Below are 24,021 nucleotides of genomic sequence, written 5' to 3' on the forward strand. Positions count from 1 at the left end.
GATAAAAATAAATAAATATATTATATTATTTATTATACGTACATTATGCATACATAAGTTAGATTCACAAGAGTCGGAGAAAAAAGGATTGTATTCTTTCTTCCGCCTCTCTTTTCTAATATATATGGTTTATATATTAGAAAAAGCTCCACTTAAACAATAAAGTGAAAGATGCACATTGCACATTATCATTTGAAAACAAAATAAAATGATAAAAATAAATAAATATATTATATTATATTATATTATTTATTATACGTACATTATGCATACATAAGTTAGATTCACAAGAGTCGGAGAAAAAAGGATTGTATTCTTTCTTCCGTCTCTCTTTTCTTTCCCAAAGGACAAAGATATCTCTATAATAAAATTTATTTTGTACGATTTTGACATCCAGTGAGTTGTAGTGTAGTGGTAGTGTTGTAGAGTAAGTAGCTTTTAGATTCAATCCAATAACACCGATACATGTTCCACGCTAAAAAATGGATGGTAGAATTGCTCTTCCGAGGGAGGAAAGGCTTGCTAATTTTTTTGTGGGTCCAGAGAAGTGTAATTTCCTTTTGTGCTAATGGACAACCTCCATGGTGAAAATACATTTCTTTTTTAATGTCTTTTATCGGCTCTCATGAACCCAACCATAATTTCGAATGGTTTATATATTAGAAAAGGCTCCACTTAAATAATAAGATGAAAGATGCACATTATATATTATTATTTAAAAACAAAATAAAATGAAAATAAAATTTAAAAAAACACTTAAAAAATTAAAACAAAAATATATTAATGTTTTCATTAAAAAAGATAAATTTAATAAATCTAAAAGATAATAAATCAGTTTTATAATTCAATTAAATGAATCTTTATGAAGTCTTTAAATAAAAGGACTCTTTACAAGTGAGTATTTAAAAAACTTTATTGAATCAATACTTCCCATTATGGATACCAGTGTTTATCAAAAACTTTTTTAAGAACCAATGGAAAAAAGGAGAGCTTTGAAAATCTACCGGTTTTTAGAGAAATTTAGTGGGGTTTTATTGGTTTTTACACTAAAATCCTCAAAATTTAGCCAGTTTTCTTCAAGGCGGCCCTCAAAACTAAGCGAGAATTTTCAATTTTTGTCTTTTAAAAATGCACTAAAGACCAGTTTTCTGTGAACACTAACGGATACTCTTTAATCTTTCGTTATGAAAAAGACTATGGATCAAAGTCCTATGAATAGTAAATACTTTTTAATCCTTTGTTCTTGAAAGTGTCTTTCAACGTGCCCAAAAAAAAATGAAAGCATCTTTGAGAAATAGCATTTGAAAGGAAATGCTTAGTTCTCTTCAATTTTTAAAGCAAACAAATTTGGATGACCTTCACTCATTTGAATACTAAGACCTTTAGGAAGCCAAATATTACATCTTTAATAGAGTGGGATACTAAGTGCCATGAAAGTCAAGGAAGAATGATCATCTTCCTTGACATATTACATCTTTAATAGAGTGGGATACTAAGTGCCATGAAAGTCAAGGAAGAATGATCATGTGTTATGAACGAAGTCAAATCCAACGCGCTTACAAAATAAAAACATTCAAACTTGTCAATAAATTAGTATGGTTAAATTCTTGTGTAAACTACATAATTTGAAATGGAAGCATCTTAGACAATGATAGAATTTGACACCCATCTTCCCTTCTTACTACTCAACTGGTCGTATGGCATTGTAGCAAAAGGTTCTTTTGTCTTTGCACGAGTTTGAAGAAAACTTTTCATTCAATCAAGAAATGAAGGTTTTTAAAATGCACCTTTGGAAGGGCAATCTTTTCCCTTTTTTTTGTTTGCAAAACTCAATGAGGCGAGTGAGATTTACAAGATATGCCCTGCTCACAAATCGAGCCAAGACAATCATGCGATTATATAGTTAAGATAACATACCACTACAATCCAACAAAATAAGATCAATCGCAAAGCACCAAGAGGCTACCATGGAATCTAGCTAGACTGCCACCCTCATAAAACACCCCCCTCAAGATGACCCAATACATCATAATGATTACAATAAACTTAGAACCGGCTTAACATAGCACCACAAAAGAAACTTACCAAAACGTTGCATAAGGTGGGAGGCATTATTCTCCATCACCTCGCACTGAGAGCCACATGCAAGATGAAACACTTTTTGAAAGTCGGCCGCTGACCCTAGAGCACCACTGAAGACTAGACGACACACCACTGACGATGGGTTGTTGAGGGGCATAAATACCCAATGATGCCACGAGAAGGAACTCTTGTTGTCACATGAATCCAACTGGCTTTGGCCCCACCCCGCCCTGTCCCAACACCATCCGTGATCACCCCAAAATTGTATGTCAAAAAATTGATTCTTTACTTGAGTATTATGGGACTTGGGGCCGCAACTAACTTTTTGTCGTAGAGTATTAATTTTTTTTTCAGATCATTGAAAAACAAATTATGCCCTCATGGGTTAACGTGTGACTCCTTTGGAATTTGAAACTGTAGGTAGTTACAACTTCTATCTAAATTAACATAATATAGCAGAAGGGGAAGCCCTTACACGTGTCAAAATCTGCGACATGAAGGCTAAACTCCAAAACTGAGCGAAGCCCCTGGGCACGCGATAAAGTGGGAAGAGAGAGAGAGAGAGAGAGAGAGAGGTCGTTGAAGGTGTTCGGCCGTACTGGTACTAGGGTAAAGGGGTCGATAGAAATGTTGGAATTAGGGTTGTAGAAAAACACACACAACTTGGAGAAGACGAAGGAAGCTCAAGGCACACAATAGACAATGTATTACTTAGTGTACAATGGAAAGATAGATAGCCCTAGAATGAATGGACGTATATACAATGCACGAGGGAAAAAATATCCTAAAGAGGGAAAAATGCCCCAACGGTCCTAAGTGTGTTCACACACATCACTACCACATGTATATGGTAACAAATCCCCCCTGGAGTGATGCGGTGAACGAGAGATGGCACATGAGTAAAGGGAAGTGCCATGCCCTGAGGACATGATCAATCCACAAAGGGGAGTAAGCCCAAATCTTTGAGGAAAGCTTTGAACTTCTCACGAGACAATGCCTTTGTGAAAAGATCTGCAAGGTTGTCTTGTGTTGGCACATAAGCCAAGCTAATCTCTCCTGCTAAGAGCCTCTCCCTGACATAGTGGTAATGCACCTCAATGTGATTTGTGCAAGCATGAAAAACTGGGTTCCTTGCAACTGCCAATGCACTCTGACTATCAATGTAGATGTCAGGACAAGGGTAGGACTAGGCACGGCCAAGGGCCAGGATGGACATGCAGTCAAGGGGGTCCCTATATTTAGCAAGCGAAGGGCCTATATAGGGCATGGCTGGGTGGAGATTAGCATGTTCCAGTCCCCTTGCCCTTTCACTGGTATCAGAGCAAGGTGGAGAGAAAGGAGAAGGCAAAGCCATGGCGGAGGAGAAGGCATGGATTTCTCTCCCTCTAAGCATGTATTTGTCTCTCTCTCTCCCTCTCTCTCGGAATCTCTCTCCCAAGGAGGAGGGCGTGTTTTTTGTTTCTTCGTTTTTTTGGGAACCACAACCCAAGAGGGCGCAAGATGGCAGGCAAGGAGGATTTCATGGAAGCATGCATGGCTTGCATGGCTTCTTGGATGAAAGACAACGTGTGTGCTGCTACACCAAGCCGGGGCCCACAGATCGAGGAAGATCGAAGCCCACAGGCCGTGGGTAGCCACCCTAAGTCGGGGAAAAGGGCGAGTTTGGACAAGAGCAAAAGTAAACCTGAACGGGATCGTTGGGTTCACAGCACGAAGCTAGGACATGTTCAACACTGTAGCGCCCTCTGATTCGACTCATAGCTTGCATGGCGATCACTTCTTGCTTGGCGCAGAATCGCCATCGCAGGTCTGAGTTTTTTTTAGTTTTTTTTTTGGTTTTTAATTTACACCAACGTTTCCGGCCGCCAAGTGGGTGCCCATGGGGTGTCAAAGGGGAATTCCCTAGGGTCTTGCCCCACCAAGGGCCGACTGTCGGGCAAGCCAAGGATGCATGCGAGGCTTGAAGGGGCGGCATGGCCACTCAAGGACGCCCTGTCCGGTTTTCCAGGATGGATGCGAGCCTTGAAGAAAGGCAAATGTTATTTTTTCAAAGTATGCATGTCGGGCCATGCATGCTCATGCACGAGCTTGGATAAAGGAGCCATGGCTACACGGCATGCTCAACACAATCGAGAGGAAGCGAAGCAAAGTGCTTCCGCATCTTTGGAAAGAGATTTCCCAGGGTGTTTTTGTCCCAAAATCACCGATGATTTCACTTCGATCAAGGATTACCCTAGTGGCTAAAAGCTTTCGAGAGCAAACGCAATGCGAGCAAGGATTAATGAACGCAGTCAAGATGTTTGGCATGCTCGTCTAAAAGCAGGAACCTTTCAGTATTGTGCTGCCTTCGCAGATTTTTGACATGATTACAGGATGCTCGAAAATGCAGGCACTCTGGCCAATACGACAAAGTGCTCGAGGGCATTTAGTAGGTAAACAATAAAAGGTAAATAAATGTTTTCAATACCGCTTTGTTTTCCTCAAGAACATGTTGCATCAATACACGAGAAAGGATTGTGCAAACTGTCTTGTTATCAAATTTGCTTGCATGCATAGCTCATCCAAGGCATAAAAACCCCGCATGGTTGGATCATGCCAAAGACCAATGACTGGTTTGACGACCAAACTCAAGCAAGGCTTGAGTAGGACATGCTCTCGTTTCACAGCAAGGCTTCCTTCCATGCCTGCCAAAAGTTAGGGCATGGTAGTGCTAGAGAATCTCATGGAGATCGGCATGGTCTGTTGCTAATCTAGATGAAGGCGGCAGCAGGTGCTCGACATGACCAACCATTAACGACCATTTCAAGAAACTGTCACACAAATTGTTAGGGATTGTTTTCTCGACATCACTGGAGCAAGGCTTCATCTCCGTGATCAAGCCCAGCAGGACATTTGTCTATGAGCAAGAGTATCTGTAACTCTGAGGCATGGTAGCATCCAAAAAGTGGGTCTACTGAAAAGTATCATGCAAAGACAAGACTTCCATGTTCGGCCTATGCTATGAGCATACACACTTGGGACGGACTTGACAATATGCCAGTAGGTTATTTCATGAGAAACAGACGGGCGTATATGATACAAGGGACAAATCCCACTCATGCAGCAGATATGGCTATGCGCCATTTTTAAGCGAGTTTTCTTCCACGAAATATCGGACCAACTGGTTACAGCAACAACCAGGTTTGCCAAGTTTAAGTTTTTCTTTTTTTTCCATGTTTACACTTTATTTAGCAATTATTGTCATTGTGCAAAGCAAAGTGCTTTGGCAATCTTATAGGAAGCACAGCTTCAGGGAACTGGAAAAATAGGGAGTATCAGCTCACAAAATCCCTACCAGTCTAAACTGTTCAAGGTACTTATAGTTTTGGTTCTCACGGTTGAGGCCATCACTCTCTGCAAGGTCTTATAATTTTGCATGCAAGGCATGCTAGAGAGTAGGATTCAATTCTACCGCTTCATGCATTACGCTTCTGCTAACACACTCGCAACTCTGTCAAGGACAGACTCAGGATGGATTGTTTAATATGATTGTTGGTTGCTATCACCACACAACACCACTAAAAAGAACCTAAAATTTCGACTAGATTCATCGGCAAAGTGCCCTATTCAAGTCATCCTCAAGTCATCCTCATACAGTCACGACCCATACACGGTAGATGGTCAAGATTTAACTTGTGTTTTCGGTTGCCTCTCTCGAGGAGAGCGTCATACAGACATATTGTTGTATGCTTATAGGATAAGCTGCAAATTAGGCATAAGATGCCTAAGAGCACACATTCTGGGCACACACTCTACAAATTTAAGGAAAGTTTCTCAGCCCAGCATGCTCTTCTTCTCTCTCTTTTTCTTATTTCTCTCAAGAATAATTAAATCTTTCTAAGAAGCTTTTGATACATGTTTTGTTTGGGATTCAGCATGAGCCAAGGTGCTCTAACTCTCAGCTAGAAATTGGGCAAGACTCCCTCTACATTAGTCTTCATCGTTTTGTCGATTGAACACTAATTGCCATAAGGTCTATGAGCCACACACACTGGCTAAGAGTCATTGTCAAATCTCGGATACAGGTGGGTACAACAACCCGAGTTGTCAAGTTTGATGCATTATGAACATTGATGTTGCAAGAGTCACTTTCCAGAAAAAACAGGACTTGGCAGCATGCAGTTGAATAGGCTTTTATTGCTGCTCGAAGAAAGGGTGGTAACAACAATGCAACCACTTCTTATGGTTCTTCTGCGAGTGGAAAATCACATGTTCCTGATGCTTCTTTTGGTAGAAACTTGTCTGGAAATTCTGGTGATAAGGGTAAAAAGAATATGTGTTGCCATTATTGTAAAGCTAATGATCACTTGATCAAGCAGTGTCCTAAGTTGAAGGCCAAAGAGGCTAAGAAGAAAGAGGGTGGTTCCACTGGAAATGCTGGTTCCACTACGAATGCAGCCATTGTTGAGTCTTCTGTGAAAGGAGACTGTGATGTTGATATTGATGTTGATGTTGATGCATAATGGGCATTTAGTGCAGAGTGCACTTACAATCCTGATGTCCATGATGCATGCAGGTCAGTTGCTGTTGATTCACATGTGTGGTATTTTGACAGTGGTGCTATAAAGCACATTACCTAACATCGTGAATTTTTCACCTCTCTCGAGTCTGTCCCTCATGGGAATTCACTCACTTGTGCCAACAATGTCTCTTATCCAGTTCAGGGAGTTGGAAAGATTGTGCTTACTGCTGCATTCTTTCACACCTGTTGGTGCACTTTATGTACTTGGGATCAAAAAGAATCTTTTGTCTATATCTGCACTTGCTAGACTTGGACTTGTAAACAAATTTGTGGATGACAGATGTACAATTCATGATCTCAATTTTGGTGATGAAATTGTTGCATCTGGCCTTTTGTGACATGGGTTGTATAAGCTCACTTTGTATGACAAGTGTGGATAAAATTTTGCAAATGCAGTTGCATATTCAAGGGTTGTTTCAGATGAAAAACTGTGGCATGCACACTTTGGGCATCTGAATTTGGTCAGCTTGCTGCGTTTGCAAAAATCTGATATGGTTGCTTCTTTGCTACCTCTCGAAGCACCTGTCAAACATGTTTGCGACGGCTGCATTTTGGGTAAAATGCAGTGGTCTAAGTTTCCAAAGGATGGTTCAGTTAGGGCCACATGCAAGTTGCATCTTGTGCATAGTGATGTTTGTGGGCCCATGCAAACTCCATCCTTGGGAAATTACCTTTACTTTGTGACTTTCATTTATGATTACTCCCGGCATGCATGCGTATTTCCTCTTAAAGCGAAGTCCGAAGTTTTTATGTGCTTCAAACAATTTCTGGCTATGCCTGAAAATATCTCGAAATGTACTATGGGCACCCTCCATTCCGATCAAGGGGGGGAGTATATGTCTCATGAATTTAATGCATTTTTGGCTAGTCGCGGGATAAAAAACCAATGTACAGTGCCTTATACACCTCAGCAAAATGGTGTTACTGAGAGGAAAAACATGTCACTTACTGAAATGGCACGATGCATGGTCAAAATTCAAGCTTTTCCGCATTCTTTTTTGCTTTAGGTCATCATGTGTGCCACTTATGTACTAAACAGGTGTCCTACAAAAGCTTTGCAGTCTATTAATCCATATCAAGTATGGCATGATAGAAAGCCTTCTATTGAGAACATGCGTGTTTTTGGTAGTTTGGCATATGCTTTGGTGCCACAAACACAGAGCAGAAAATTGGATGATAAGGCTATCAAAATGTATTTCTGTTGGTTATAGTGCTGAAAGAAAAGGTTACATGTTGGTTGGATGCACCTTTGTTTAGTCGTACTCGTTCAGGTTCTCGCCATGCATCTTATGCATCGGATTGTTATGTTTTAGTTGTGTCTAGCCTACATTATGTTGAGGAAACTCTATCTTTTGATGAAGCACAAAATTCAAAAAATTGGATGGTTGCCATGCAATCAAAATATGATGCACTTATAGAAAATGACACATGGACTTTATGTGATTTGCCTCCTGGAAAAAAGGCCATTGGTACAAAGTGGGGTTACAAGTTGAAACGCAAGCCGGATGGTGAGGTTGATCACCATAAGGCTCGACTTGTTGCAAAAGGAAATGGGCAACAAAAAGCCATAGATTATGAAGAAACTTTTTCTCCCACTTGTTGTATGACTACTGTGCGTTTTCTATGTGCATTGGCAGCTCATTTTGGTTGGGATGTACATTAATCAGACATTGTTATTACTGCTTTCTTGAATGGTGATATACTTGAGGAAGTTTATGTAATGTAGCCTCGTGGTTTTGTCAAGAAAGGACAAGAGGACAAAGTGTGAAGATGTAAGAAGGCTTTGTATGGGTTGAAGCAATCTCCTCATGCTTGGTATGAGAAAGCTGACGCTCATTTGGTCAAACGAGGCTTTTGTAATTGTCCAACAAAAAGCAAATTGTATGTCAAGCGTGAGGGTGATGTACTTCTCATTGTTGTTCGTTATGTGGATGATTTGCTGATCACTGGTCCCAATGAGGCACATATTGTTGAATTTAAGACTAATTTGAATGTTACTTTCAAGATGAAAGATTTGAGGTTGTTGCATCATTACTTGTTACCTCAAATCTTTCATCTTGAAAGTAACATACAACTTAGTCTTAAATTTAGCAATATGTGCCTCATTAGGACTAGTGGTCAACAACCACCATCACACTGTGCAATACCTCCATCATGCTGTGCGCACTTTGCATATCCTTCACCACCAGATTACACATCTGCCTATCCCCTTGGATAACTGACAGTACTGAGGTGTGTTCCCTCACAGTTTACACACAGTCGTCCCAAATGACTAGTAAATGGGAATCACAATATCGTGTAACATTGTTGAGGAATCAACAATGTCTGGAATAACCATCGTGGTTAACTAGAGAAATCCACAAACACGAAATCCTAGCTCTTATGGATAGCCATGCCGTCGCAGGGATTTCCTTGGGTCATAAGTCTCCAAGTATTAGCAAAAGTATGGTAAGAATCTAGTCAGGCATCAAGAACAGTCTACACAAGGGAACTGTCTGAAATGACTTCACCTGTAGAAATAAGTTTCTCATTGATATCCTTGACACCAGCAAGGAAAGTGTCCATATCATCTTCCTCATGCATAATCTTCGACTCCAGCTCTTTATGCAGCAATGCAATTTTTTCCTCATTGCAGATTGCAAAAGACCAACCAAGATATTCAAAGCATGTTTTGCAGATTTCGTTGAACAAATGTGAGGAGTAATGGTGCGCTTCACAGACAATGCAATCAACGCATAAGCCTGCATATCCTTTACATCCCAACGAGCTTGTTTGAAATGAGCCCGAATCAAAAAAAATTGTCGACCTACGAATGCTTGCCAAAGATCACTGAAATCGAAGACAGTGAGCAGGTGTGTGCTGGAGCTGTTGGGGCGACTAAGCCTGGGAGGACGCAACCTGCTCTGATACCAATTGTTGGAATTAGAGTGGAAGGAAAACACACAGAGCTTGGAGAAGACGAAGGAAGCTCAAGGCACACAACAGAGAGTGTACTACTTAGTGTGCAATGGAAATATAGATAGCCCTAGAATGAATGGGCGTATATACAATGCACGGGGGAAAACACCTCCTAAAGAGGGAAAAAATTCCTTGGTGGTCCTAAGTGTGTTCACACACATCACTACCACATGTATATGGTAACAAGAAAATCGGGTCCCTGTGCTGGGACCCGTCCGTGGGCTTTAATAAATTGGATTTTCTCCAGTGAAGGGACACGTTGAATCCGGTGGTGGATTGGTTAGAGCAGGTCACGATGCGTTGTTAACCATTCAATCTCGAGTTCGAGGTGCGTTGGCTTCAATGGCTCATGTTACACCTCTTGTTGTCTCCCTATTGGTGGCCTTTTTTTTTAAACATGAAATTTTGTTTTGCATTCTATATCGTGCATGCCTCATCGCTCACGCGATGCCATAAATACCCCAGACAACCCTTATTTCCACCTCTCGAATGCGCCCTTCACAAGTGAAAATAGTGCAAATAAGTCATCGTAATTTGTTGGCTCTCTTAGGTGTCAGACCATTGGGGGTTTTACCCTATATATAATGGAGTTTAACAAGTGATAAAATCACAAGGCATGCCTATACAGGAATAAATGAAGAACATGAAAGCGAAATAGAAAACTACAAAAATGGAAATGATATTGATTAATAGAGAAAGTGATTTGTAGATTACATCATAGAGTGTTGACCACGATGAAGGATTGGAGAGCATCAAAGTGGTATGTTGTTAGGATAAACATAGGCATAAAATATGGAACATGATTTCTTTTTGTGGTGAGGATGAGGGAAGGGAGTGATGAAGGGAGGTAGGGAAAGAGGGGGGAGGGAGGGGAGTGATTAGAATGATTTAGGAATCATAAGATGTGTGGATGAATGATCCGACCAAAAGCAAAATCGTGTGCCCACTATGAACAACACAAGGGGATTTTTAATCCAAAAATGATTGAGTTTTGTGTTGTACACAGTGGTTACATCATGCATTTGTTGTGCATAGCCATGTGATTGGAGCTCTTCTTCCAAGCAATGATATTGCTTGTTTGTGGGCTCATTGTCGACATTAAAGTCTCCCATGATGACACTCATTCATCCAGGATGGGATTGTTGCAGCAAGGTATGGAGTTGTGACACCAACGAGGCTAAAGAGTTTCTTGGAGATTTGTAAACGCATATGATTTCCCAATCAAGGTGTTCATGGGTAGCTAAGGTAACTTGAATGATTTCTATTCCTGGAGCTAGTAGTGTATTTGCAGAGTGTAGTTTTATGCCAGTCTTGTAGTAGATTGAAACACCAATTTTGTTGTGGTGATGTACATGATTAAACTCTAGTGCAAGATCATTGGAAGGATTTCTTTGCTTTGTTTCTTGAAGGGACAAAATGTCAGAGGTTGCAAAGTTTGGATCCTCTTTGATATGATTGAGATATTTGTGACTAGAAACTATGTTCAACGATTGAATGATATGATGTGTGTGTCTGAATGCGAATGGAAATTTTGTCAAATATTCCCATTTGGATTCATTGCTAAGGCGATTAAGCTCATCAAGCACTATCTTGTAGACTTTGATTTGAGATGGTTGGATTGGATTGAGAATGTGGAGGTTTGATGGATCTTTGATGTGGGAAAGAGCTGTGTAGACTAATCCATGTGAGTTTATTGATGTTGGATCAGAGGCTACTATGCTCATTGTCAAGCCTTGTGATTTATGGATAGTGCGTGCATTTGCTACTTGGATTGGAAATTGGGTTTGAGACACAGTGTTCAATGCATTTTTTCCAACTTGAAATTCTTTTGTTGTTTGAAAAATTGGTGTCCATTGGGGGTTAAAAGGGAATTTTATTAAGGTGTTGGTTTACCTGGCGCTGCTTGAAGCCTGCTAAGGAATCAAAAAATGAGATCCATGCAATAGGAGAGGGATGTCTACTTTCTACAAGTTTCAAAATTCCATCCGTGCCATTCACAAGACCATCGGAAATATCGATATTCCCAGCACAAATCTCAACAATCATTCCTGCTTTAAGCTCCAAGGTTGAGGCCAAGCCTATAGTGTTTTGCGGATTGTTTGGCACTACAAGATTTTTTGAGCAAGTTTTATGATGGTTGTCTCTTGTGTGGATGATGTATGCGTGAGCATGCAATTTCTCAAAAACAAGGCAGTTATGTGAGTCTTTCAAGTTATTGGTGAAGTATAAATGGGGTGTTGTCATTTTGTCAAAGGTATTATTGCTATGGTTGGTATTTAAGAGCAACAAATCCTCGCTTGTGTGGTTTGCTTTGCGCACTCTATTGAGAATAGCAATGAAGTCATTGTTTGATTGACGCATTGTTCTTGTGAGCTCATGGCATTTTATATGGGTGTGCCAAAACAAAGGTGAGAGTAGTTGCAGAGTATCTTGTGGGTCGCTAAATATCCAATGGTCTCAAACCGGGCTTGCTTGACATAAGTCACCGCAGAAGATGACATCCAGACCACCGAATGGTTGTACATGATTGTGTTTAACTGATCGCAACCTTGTGTCTATGATACGCAAGAGTTTGTTCCCAATCAAAGATGCCTCATCGAATACAGCTAGCCTGAGGTTTTTATAGAGTTGCGAGAGCTCGGCAAGTCTTTAAGAAGAAAGAGAAACATTTGGTTGAAGGACAATGGGTAAGCGTAATGCTGAGTGAATTGTTGTGCCTCCAAGGTTGAAAGCTGCTTTTCCTGTATATGCCATCAATAATATTGAGGGAAGATCAACATCTAATTCAAGAGAGGTATTGTAGTGGCGGATCAAGCCTTGCACAATTGCTTGCAAAGTGAAAGTTTTTCTTGTTCCTGCACCCCCAGTCAAGAAAAGATGGATTGGTTGAGCTAGTTGCAAGCATTTCCTAGTCATAATGTCATAAAAAAGGGAGCGTTGCTCGATGTTCAACTTGGACACAAGAGAGTAGTACTCCTCGTTGCACATTGCCAATTTTTGAAATTTTGGCAAGCCTTCTTGTGGTGGGCTTGCTTGTTTGAATATCAAGGGCCAATTCCTAGTTGCAAGGGTCGTTATGCTCGGATCTTGAGGATGAGGGCAATGAGAGTGTTTTAGTGCTTGTTGCACCAAGTTCCAACTTGCAATATTTTTGACGATTCTCATCTATAATTGTAAAGTTTGTGGTATATTTATCTTTCCATGTGCAATATGCGGCAGCGCCATGGGCATTGAAAATAAATTGAATATCAGTGTTTGCATCCCATAGACTACACAACTGCTTGTTGAAGTTGTTTGTGTAAATGTCCTTTGGATCTCTTTTCAAGAGAAGTGTTGGCTCTGTGATGGTTACAGAAAGGGACCGATTGTATACTTTTTTAGTCATATCCAAAGAGGTTATCCATTCATCATATGATGCATTTGAATCATGCCCAAGAGCAAGTAGACAATCGTCTATGCATTTTTTGTTGGTTAAAAGTGTTTCTCTCTCGGTTTGAGATATTGTGATTGGATATAGCACTAACGTTTCTCGTGAGGGCGGTCGTGGGAAGCCAAAGCGGCACAAGCTTTTGCGTTTTTTACATTTTTTACGGTGGTAGTGAGTTTGCACGCCTCTAAGAGATTCATCTAACAAATTCTTGTCAGTAGCAATATGTGTGTCAACAAAACGTATTACTTCATTATCCGGTGCAATACCAAAGAGAGGTGCATTTTTCACCCAAAGCAATCCATGATCATGTTGACTTCCTCTATTCTGAAATTCAATCACAAAAAAGTAATCGACCAACTCACCAAGGATGGTGTTGTTGCGCTTCAACTCCTATTTCATGGCTTGAAATCTATGGATGTATAAGTACCGCGCTGTTGTGAGATAGGATCTGAACGAACAAGCGCACGAATGAATGAAGGTTTGTTTGGGTAGTCTACCTCTTTAATATGAGGGTTTAATGTGCACAAACAATCTTTCAAAGGGTTCCATCTTTGCTCTGCACATGATAATGTCACAAAGAAAGTGGGCTGGCCTAATTGACGAATCATTGCAAACAAATTTTGTTTAAGTTTTACCTTGTAATCGATTGATGTGCACAACGATTGAAAGTCATGATAGCCTAGCTCATATGAAAGCAAATGCTTAATGTTATTGCTAGCTTGAACATCTTTTGCTTACAATTGCTTGCCACGTATATACAACCAAGAACTTTTGCAATAATAATTTTCATTGTTTTGAAGAATAGATTTTCAATGTTTCTTGCAAATCGTCTATCCACATTCTTAAGCTCCCATTGTGCTACTTTTTGGTATTTTTTCTTTGCCAACACATGATACTTTCTCTTTTGACCAAAAAACAATGTTGGAAATGACAACTCCTCACAAGATTCATCATCGAAAATGCTTAGAGGACTAAATCCCTCAGAAGGGGCTATACTTGCAACTTGAGAATTGTGGTCCACAACTTTTTGTGCAGAGTAGATACCATGCACCAAAGTGTTTGTAGGATCAAAGTCATCTCCAACATCTTCGTGTGGACTACATGCAAGATCTACGTGAAGTGTAAAAGAAGACGAGCAAGACATATCTATTGTAACACCATGATCTATGTATAATGGAGTGTTCAAAAGGTCCGACAAAGCTTGAAGAACACAGTTTGGTCACACAATGCCACTCAAATAGGCAGGATCGTAATCAAGCTTGCGCTTAATCTCTACGAGGATAGAAGCTTGATCGCTAGAAAAACGTGGCAACACTCTTTGTACTCGAGATAAATCTGCCATTACATTCATCATGCTTCCACGCAAGCCAAGTTGGCCTTCAAAGTTTAGTTTTTGAATTTGTGCGAACGGTATGCGCAAAGATACCAGGCGACTCTCTACTGAATTCAATCTTTCTACACTCGGTATTTTGCTACTAAACTGCATCTCCTTGTTAAAACAAAATAATGGTTCTTGTTGTTTTTCAGTGCAGTCTTGCACAAGTGACACACTTGCAACCCTTTACTATCATCAATGGCCATTGATTTTATTTGTTCAAGAAGAAAAAGCTCTACCTTTGAGATGCTATGCAAACTATGACAAAATAAGAGAGAACCACATGAAGCACAACCAAAAGTAGGGACATCTTGAACACTCTTTGAGAATTGTAAAGCTCTACCAGATGAAACGGTAGGCTTTCTTTGATGCATCCGGGATGACTTGCACATGTTTGTGCGCTCCTTGCCGCACTGTCAAAGCAAGGGACTTGCCTAACACTGTGTGCAAGCCACATACGGCTCCAAGCACACAACTAGCTTAACTAGTAAGCTCAAAAGAGGGCAATGGTGTGTCACTCACCGCTCTATGCTCCTTCCATGGAGGATTCCTTGCCGCGAAGAAGAAGGAGACGCCGCTACGCCGCGCTCAACCGCTTCACCGCCATTGTGCCGCCGCAATGCTCTCTCTCTCTCTCTCTCTCTCTCTCTCTCTCTCTCTCTCTCTCTCTCTCTCTCTCTCTCTCTCTCTCTAGGGTACACACACACACACACTAGTACACAAGGAGATGGAGCAAGAGCACTCTTCTTGCATTGCACAAATGAGAGAATGAGGTTTTTAGGTCAAAATGGACCTTTTATACAAGTCTGACCCATTTACACATCGGCGCCCACAGTGGCCAGTCATTGTAAAACTGATGTAAAAACAAGATACGTGGTGCGCCTCTCATCGGCGATCACCTACACACTTATTGGACTGACAAGCCCGGTCCATGACTCAACTAATTAAATAAAAGACGTCCGTCGTCAGCAATTAAACATTAAATTGCAATATAATCAAATGCATAAACAGATGTAAAGGTAAAAAATTAAACAAGTCTGGGGTCGCTAATTTAACGGTCGAAAGGCACTAGAGATTGACTATTAATACCATGGGTAAGCTTCTTAATTTTCTCTTGTTAATTAAGTTGTTTAATCGCGAGAGCCAAGTATTTCATGTTCGAGGGCTGACTAGAGGCTATACCTAGAGGACCTTGTAGTTAAGCTACGATAAAAGGAATTTCTCATGAAATCATCGCCTGACTGATTACCTTTGCTTTGACCCCCCAAAGTCTTTTCACAGTGATGCAATTTTGATGTGTGTGCTTATTTTGTATGCCTTGGGTTTTTTGCTTTTCAAGGAAAAGCGCCCACACTGGGAACCTCTAGGGCTCTAGTCCCATAGGCAATACATGTGAGTGGAGTACCAATTTAAGCAGGGATTTCTCTTCCAGCTTAAAATTTTACATTGTGGCACTTTGATTTTTTTGTTTTGTTTGTTTTCATCATTTTAATTTTGTAGCTTTGGGGGGTCATATAACTCTGATACACCTCCCCAGGCTCATCACACTAGTAAACTCCCTTTATAATACTTAAGCTAAAGGTCAATAGGGACTAAGCCCACTAGAAAGCCCTAGTACATTGACACAATGCTGCCTAAATCGGATTAAGAACTTAAAGTAACCAGTGATTATTAGGAAGTCATTCCCCATGGTATTAAGAGAAGATCTCTAACGCTTAACTTGGTCAAACTAGCTTAGTCAGACTGCTTGATTTTTAAACCTAGACAAGTGATTATGACAAAAAATTACATTGAATTTAATGTTTGATACTAAGCAAATGCGCTAAATATTATGCTACCAATCACAATCAAAGCAGACAAACATAGATGCAAAAAAGATCAGGGGCCATGTTAATGGACAAGAAACACCTGTTTGTGTTGATGATCGCGCTTGATTTGAAAGTGGATGAGAGAAAGATTCCATGAAGGTCCAAATCCTAACCACAGCAACATGTTCCTGCACCCACGAGGAAACACAAACAATACCTCTAGGAGGCACATCAGTGGGAAAAAGAACTTTGCTAATCACTCAACTCTAAAACAGAAACACTCCTATCGTATTAATTTTACCTACCCTCCATCACTTAAGTGATGAGGATCAAAGGTGTTTGATGACATAGGTTTCTGTCTCAGTGTACCGGATGTGCATGTATAGGTCTGGGTCAATGTTTTGACTTTTATTGTGCATGCTCGTTCACTAATTTCTCTTGCTCTTTACTCTTTTTTTTTTGTGAGTATAAGGCTTTATATATACATTCCCTAAGATTGGGAGATTGAGAGGTCAGGGAAGAAGGTTGGGAGGGGAGTGAGTGAATGATGACTGTCAGCAAACACTCCCCCCTTCCTTGGGTAGATCATATCGTTTGAAATGAGCTCGTCACCCTTTGAAACCAATTGTTCTAGTTGGTAATGGGTAAGGATTTTTTCCAATAGTTTTCTATTACCTTAGGTGCCTCATCGAGTTGCAAGGATGGTAAGGTACTCTCCCAGGATCGAACTTGAAGTGGTTTATCAGGTGATTCTTGAACACTGGGAGGTGTGGATTGCTTTGTAGCTTCATGGAGGTCCACTATTATAGGTGGAGGCTGTGGAGAAGCTTTTACCTCTATGGATGCATTACATGAGGAGCTAGAAGCTTCATGGGACTCCCCCCTTCCTGAGCTAGGTGCAACAAATCGTTCTTTCTTTGGTACCCAAACTAGCCCTGGAGCGGGTGTGTAGCATTCTATGATTTTTTTCTTTCCACGATCGTCAATTTGTTTTGGAGCCACATGATTGGGCTCACATGGGTCAGGTGATAGGTAAGAACACAATCTACGTTTTGGCACCCAGATTTGATAATTTCCTTGATAGTAGCCTTGGGCTTCCAATAGTCGTTTAGGAATCCATCGTAATATTTTCTTAGTTTTCTTGGAGCGAGTGGGACGTTTCTTACGAGGCTTCTGTTTTTTAGCATTAGCCATGGTCGCTAAAGAAGCTTTAGGGACCCACTTGTATGTTTTCTTTGTTATATGAGGATGAGTCTTGTCAGAAGCTATATACATTGCTTGTAACATATTTAAGGGTAGTGGAATTTCATCCCCCTCAGGTGTTACCCAGGTCGTCCCCTTGTTTCCCCAAGTGTCTATGGTTGCTGCCAGGTGGACCCAATCGACATTGTCTGACTCAGCCATTCCGGGTAGGATATCCATATAAGGAGAGTTCTCCCCAATATCTGTGTCTTCGTTACACGTGTAACAATACTATAATGGAGCTGAGTGAATTGTTGTGTCTAATAGATTATCAATGATGAATTTATTTCCTAGAGGATGCGTTCGACCACTTAAAAGATCAACTCGAATGACAGAGTCTTGGAACTGTAAGTAGACGTGGTTTTTGGACCAGTCATGCACCCTTTTTGCTTCCCTCATGAATGGACGCCCTAAGATCATCTCAAATGACATAGGATGCTTGGAAAAATCCATAACACTGAAAGTCTGCCTTACCTTGTGTCCCAAGACCTTGATCCTGAGATCCTTTAGCATTCCAATAGGCGTAACAATAGATCCATTAGCCATTTTTACCACTACGCTTGTGGCTTCAAGGTGAGGTCTCCCCATAGACTCCCAACAACTCTTTGTCACCATGCTGACTCCCGCACCACCGTCAAGGACCCCCTTTACAATTAATCCTTTAGTAGTGATTGGTAGAGTAGCATTAGATTCATCACCTTCAAAGTATTGCCCCAACTTGTTAACGGGTATTTCAATTACAGATTCATGTCCCGCTAGGTCAGATGGTGGTGCTAAATGTTCCTCATCATTCATTACCGAGTCAGGTTTGTTCATATGTGAAAACTGTGGTAATCCGGCCTGTAATTCTCCATTGAGAAACGCTCGCAGTGCTAGGAATAATTTTGGATCTCCGTACAACTTAGATATGATAGTTGTACGTATTTTTGAGGACATGAAATCCATCAGCTTGGCAACATTTAATGGCATCTTGTGGGACGTAGGACCTTGACAAGAGAATGGTGAAGATGGAATCTCCACTTCCTCAAGGGGGTCGGGCATTCCCTCACCAAACATTCTCTCTAGTAGGAAAGGTGTGTGTCCACTTTCAGATGTCCTACCCTCACTCTCTTCCCGAATGATACTAGGTATAGCTAATGGCCTATAGTTCTTGTGAGGTTGAACTTGTGTGGGAAACACTGTGTCCGACATCTGGATATGTTTGGGTTCAGGTTCTAATTTTCGTTGAGTTTCTTCCACCAAACCCCTCAGTTGTTGGACTCGTTCAATTTCCACTGTTGGGTTTGGATAGGTTCCAATCTTTCTCTTGCAATCCTCATATTTTTGTCTCTCGTGGCTTATCTTGGGGGTTCGCAACTAGGTGGTTTAACTTTAAATACTCTTTTGGTGTTCGTCGTAATTCCCTCTCGTGATCCTCCTCACTGGCTTTTTCCGTTGTAGTAACAGTTTTGGTCTCCATGGTCTCTATCGAATCTGAGTCATCCTCAGGGTCATTCATATACACGGGATCCTCTCCTGTCCCTATGTTAGTCTTTGAACTAGGTTTTGAGCTAGAAGCATTAAGGGATTTCTTTCTTCGTGTTTTCTTCTTTCTCGCTCGGCCAATGGATGCAGCATCTCTCTCTTCGGGGATGTAATTTTGCTTTTGGAGCATCGACCATGTGAGTGCATTCACTGGTGCTATGTTTGTAGTTGGTGGTGTCCCATCAACAATCTCTATTAAGTTCAATGGTGTGATTTTCGGTGCGTTTGGATTGTTAGGACACTGTGCGATCAAATGATCTATGCCACAACGATTACAAGTGAGTATTGGCATTGCCAATGCACTCCCTTGACTTGTTTGCATTAGTGCAGCATTCTTTTGCATTCTAATGGGGCACTCAGCTACTCAATGTGGTCCACCACATTCGTAGCACTGAAGAGGTGGTCTCCTGGCAAAACTATTAATGTTTTGGCCTCTTGCTGCTAGCACAGTAGCTTGATATACCGGTTTGATTTGTCCCCAATGGTCTTCCATATAGTACATGGGACACTCCTCAAGCATGTCGACTCAGCTACTCAATGTGGTCCACCACATTCGTAGCACTGAAGAGGTGGTCTCCTGGCAAAACTATTAATGTTTTGGCCTCTTGCTGCTAGCACAGTAGCTTGATATACCGGTTTGATTTGTCCCCAATGGTCTTCCATATAGTACATGGGACACTCTTCGCAATCTACATAAGTACTAGATGACTCGCAACCTATTTGGTTCATAGGTGTAACTCTTGGATGAGGGGGTTGCGGTCCTAGCACTGGAGGTGGCAACGATGTGGTTTGGACCACATTTTGGGTTCTAGGGACCATGTGCTGTAATGGCAACTGTTGCTCCATGGGTGGGGTAGGCATCAATGCAGGAACTCGAGGTGAGTCTGCCCAAGCTATAGGCGGTCTATTTTCCATGATGCGTTTAAGCATTAGGTAATCCTTCGCTTGATGGCCATACCTACCACACGCGTTACAAGTCCCGTTAAACTTTACTCTGAAAGTAGGACATTCACTCATAGTATGTGGGCCCAAGAAAATTGAGCACCATTGTTGCTCCCTTCTTGAATACATATGAGTGTTTTGTGGAGCACGATTACCCCTAAGGCTTTCTTGGATGGCCTTGGTGAGATCTGCCAAAGTCATCTCAAATATCGTTTGCTCTTTCACGATTGGCTTTATCTTCATTGGCTCATGCCCTGACGCTTGCGAGCTACTAGACTTCGGCTCGGCAGACACTCTTTCTCTTGCAATCATTAAATTATCCTCCAATTGGATTGCATTCATGGTGACTGCTTCCCAAGTAGTGATACCTCTAATGACTAGGCCATTATAGATACTTTCATGTCGTAGTCCCCTAATGAATCTATCAAGCAATTGGTTATTGCTGAATCGCTCGTTTGGATTGCATCGAGAATTCAAATTCTTTAGGCGGCTAATGAAGTCTCTCACGGATTCACCTTCTTCTCGTTGGGCTTTCTGGAGCTGAGAGGCTACACCCCAAAGTACTCCCTCTCGTATGTGCTCTTTCAAGAACAATCTCCTAAGAGTAGAGTAGATCGTTTTCTCTTCTACTCGTAAGGTTCTATGCCAATCTCCAGCCTTTCCGCTTAGGGTCAAACTCAAAGCCTTACACTTATGTAGCTCATTGTGCTCTTCCAAGGAATCGCACACATGTTCAAAGACTTCCATATGCTTTCTAGAATCTCCGTCTCCACTGAATTTCTATGTGAGCTTAGGTACTTGAACTGCCTTGCTCCTAGGCTCTCTATTAGGTGCACTACGCATGTTTTCTGCAATAGAGCGACCGCTAGTTTGAGCAAATGCTGTCAAATCTCCTATTTGAGCAGGTATAATGGGTGTATGTGCTCCTGGAACCATATGTGAGATGGGAGTTGGCCTTGGCCTTGGCATACGCGCGGCTCTTGGGTCCCATATTTCGTATGGTGGTGTACCAGACGGTGGTCCAAAGTTTATAGGCGTGGCCCTAGGCATAGGGGGTGCCTGATATGGCATGTTATTATTAAATGGCATGGCTCCACTTGTATAAGAGCTTGGATAATGCCATTGTGGATTGTAAGCTTTTGGAATAATCGGAGGTGTAGGAGCTACATGAGGCTGAGGTACGACAGGTGCACATGATTGATACATACATGTAGGTATAGTTGGGGGCACTGTGCTACTAGGCATCGGCGCAGTATTAACAAATGAACTCCATGGTGTACTTCTTGTCATGCTCACCATTGGGATATGCATGGTAGCCATAGTGTCATTAAGAGAAAGATGAGCTAGATCTGGGAAGGTAAAGCTGCCACTTGTGGGCTCAGATTGTACTGAGGCTCCTAGCGAAACAACATATGGAGGATCAATGGGGCTCACTGGGGGAGTCTCCATTTGTGATAGGGTTGGTTGGTTGGCCTTTCCCGTATCCAAGAATCTCATTAGGCCTGTTGAAGGCATGTTGGTCCCTTTGTTCTGTCTTTCTAACTCGACAATCCTATGGAGGACTTTCTGTTGTTGCTCATCTATGCTAGTAGCACCCGATGTGGATTTTAGAACATCTAACCAACCCACATGATAGGTGTGTCCTGTGTACCGATCAGTTAAAGCTTCTGCTTGTAGGTCATACTCCCAATTTTCGTTTAGGAATATCCCATCTAGGCCTGGCGTGCTGGAGGTTTCCCTCAAAGTGGAAGCATTATTGCTCCCCATCGCTTGCCCCTCCGTGACTGCTACCTTGGAAGCACTCGGTTGCTCGGCTGGCATGATTGTTGTCACAAGAGCCTTTGCTTTCAGGGCTCGACTTTGTTCTATCCTTCGTAGGTTCTCAATTTCCCTCTCCCTTGTTGCTTGCATATAGCGTTCGATCTCTTGTACTTCGGCAAGACTCCTACCATCGGGTAGTAGAACCTCAGAGGGAAATAGTCCTAAAGGATCAGGAGGTGTAGTGGATGGAACATTCACATCCACACTCTCAAGAAGCATAGGGTCTATTTTAGGCATGAATGACAAATTTACTTCCCCACTCCCTTCATTTATTTCATTAACCGCATGTTCGGAGCGAGTAGCTCTACTAAGGGTCTCTTTTAAGCGGCTAAACACGCTGGACCCGGGCCGTGGGTCCATGGCATGCATGTCTTGACTTGAACTATCAGGCTTTGGTGTAGGATACCCCTCCATGACTTCGTAGTCAGAGGAAGAATCACTAGACGCGATATGAGGATCTTGGGTCGCACTACCTTGAGTCCCGGCCGAAGGTCTAGAACCTAGGGTGGAGGAATAATGGGCGCCCGTGTAAATGGAGGCACTACCAATATGCTCGTGCTCTAACACTCGTCCAGAGCGTAGGTTCATATGACTTTCATCCCCTAGAAGTGTCAGTGAGTGCCCGTGAAGGCTGCTCACCTAGTATTTTTGGGTGTTTTGCAACCCAAGTCTTTTTTTTTTTTTGTCCTTTTTTTTTTGACCCAACTATAGAATAGAACGTATGATAGCTCAAAACGAGCGTCTCAATCAGAGGGACGTGCCGTGCTTTACAGCCCTCTGTTTGGTCACTTTATGCCCTCGGAATCCCTAAAACCGTCAATTTCTAGTAGGGAACTAGGCCCAAATTAGAAAGTCTAAGGGTGCAAGTGGGAAGAGAAGGGAGGAGAGTGGAGGACTTGCCCCACATGCTCTCGTTCCCTCTTGAGGGGGTAGGGTATATATATAAGAGTGAGTCTAGTATATATCATAAGACTGAGGACTGAGGCCTCGGCTTGGGCTTGGGCTTGGGGAATCAAAATTTTAGTGTAGCACCCTAGTCACTCGCGCTTAAATATTCATATTTTTTTAAAATATATATATATTTATTTATTTTTAGGCGACGACCGCGCGCAGTTTAGGTGACCCTTTCTTGGCCACACACACTGTCAACACCTACCTAACCTCTCTGCCTCTCTGTCAATAACTCACAGCTCACTACCTTATCTACTTACTAACAGTGCTGCTAACCACTAACTAATCTACTAACTAATCTGTTAACCACTCTGCTAACTGCTTACTGACAATGAGCTAACTGTCTACCTACTTCCTCTCTCACTACCTTGCTGTGCAAAGACTGTGTGTAGGCAAACCTTAACAGAAAACTGTGTACAGACTGTGTGCAAACAGAAATTGCTAGTTGTCTACCTAATTACTCATTCACTGCAATCAAGCTAACGACTACTAATTGTGCAAACAGAAAACACAAGATTATGCAGAAATCACAGAACTTGCAGACAATACAGAAATTAACAACTTGCAGAAAAATAACTCATTCCTCTTCCTCTTCCTCTTCTTTCCTACTACAAACAGCTCATAGAAGAAGCACAAAGAGCCTCTTGGGCTTAGTGTAGGGCGATTCCCCGGCAGCAGCGCCAAAAATGTGCGCTCCTTGCCGCACTGTCGAAGCAAGGGACTTGCCTAACACTGTGTGCGAGCCACAGACGGCTCCAAGCACACAACTAGCTTAACTAGTAAGCTCAAAAGAGGGCAATGGTGTGTCACTCACCGCTCTATGCTCCTGCCGTGGAGGATTCCTCGCCGCGAAGAAGGAGACACCGCTACGTCGCGCTCAACTGCTTCACCGCCGTCGTGCCGCCGCAATGCTCGATCACACACACACACACGCACACACACACTCTCTCTCTCTCTCTCTCAAGTACACACACACACTAGTACACAAGGAGATGGAGCAAGAGCACTCTTCTTGCATTGCACAAATGAGAGAATGAGGTTTTTAGGTCAAAATGGACCTTTTATACAAGTCTGACCCATTCACACATGGACGCCCACAGTGGCCAGTCATTGTAAAACTGATGTAAAAACAAGATACGTGGTGCGCCTCTCATCGACGATCACCTACACACTTATTGGACTGACAAGCGCGGTCCATGACTCAACTAATTAAATAAAAGACATCCGTCGAAGGTGATAGGGTGTCCGTGAGGGTTAACAATGTTGTAAATTTTGGTCTTGACTTGTTTGACACTAAAGGAGTTGGGATACAATTGCAAGAACATAG

Source organism: Adiantum capillus-veneris, chromosome 5 (assembly GCF_014529385.1).
Source record: "Adiantum capillus-veneris isolate H3 chromosome 5, ASM1452938v2, whole genome shotgun sequence".
Lineage (NCBI taxonomy): Eukaryota > Viridiplantae > Streptophyta > Polypodiopsida > Polypodiales > Pteridaceae > Adiantum > Adiantum capillus-veneris.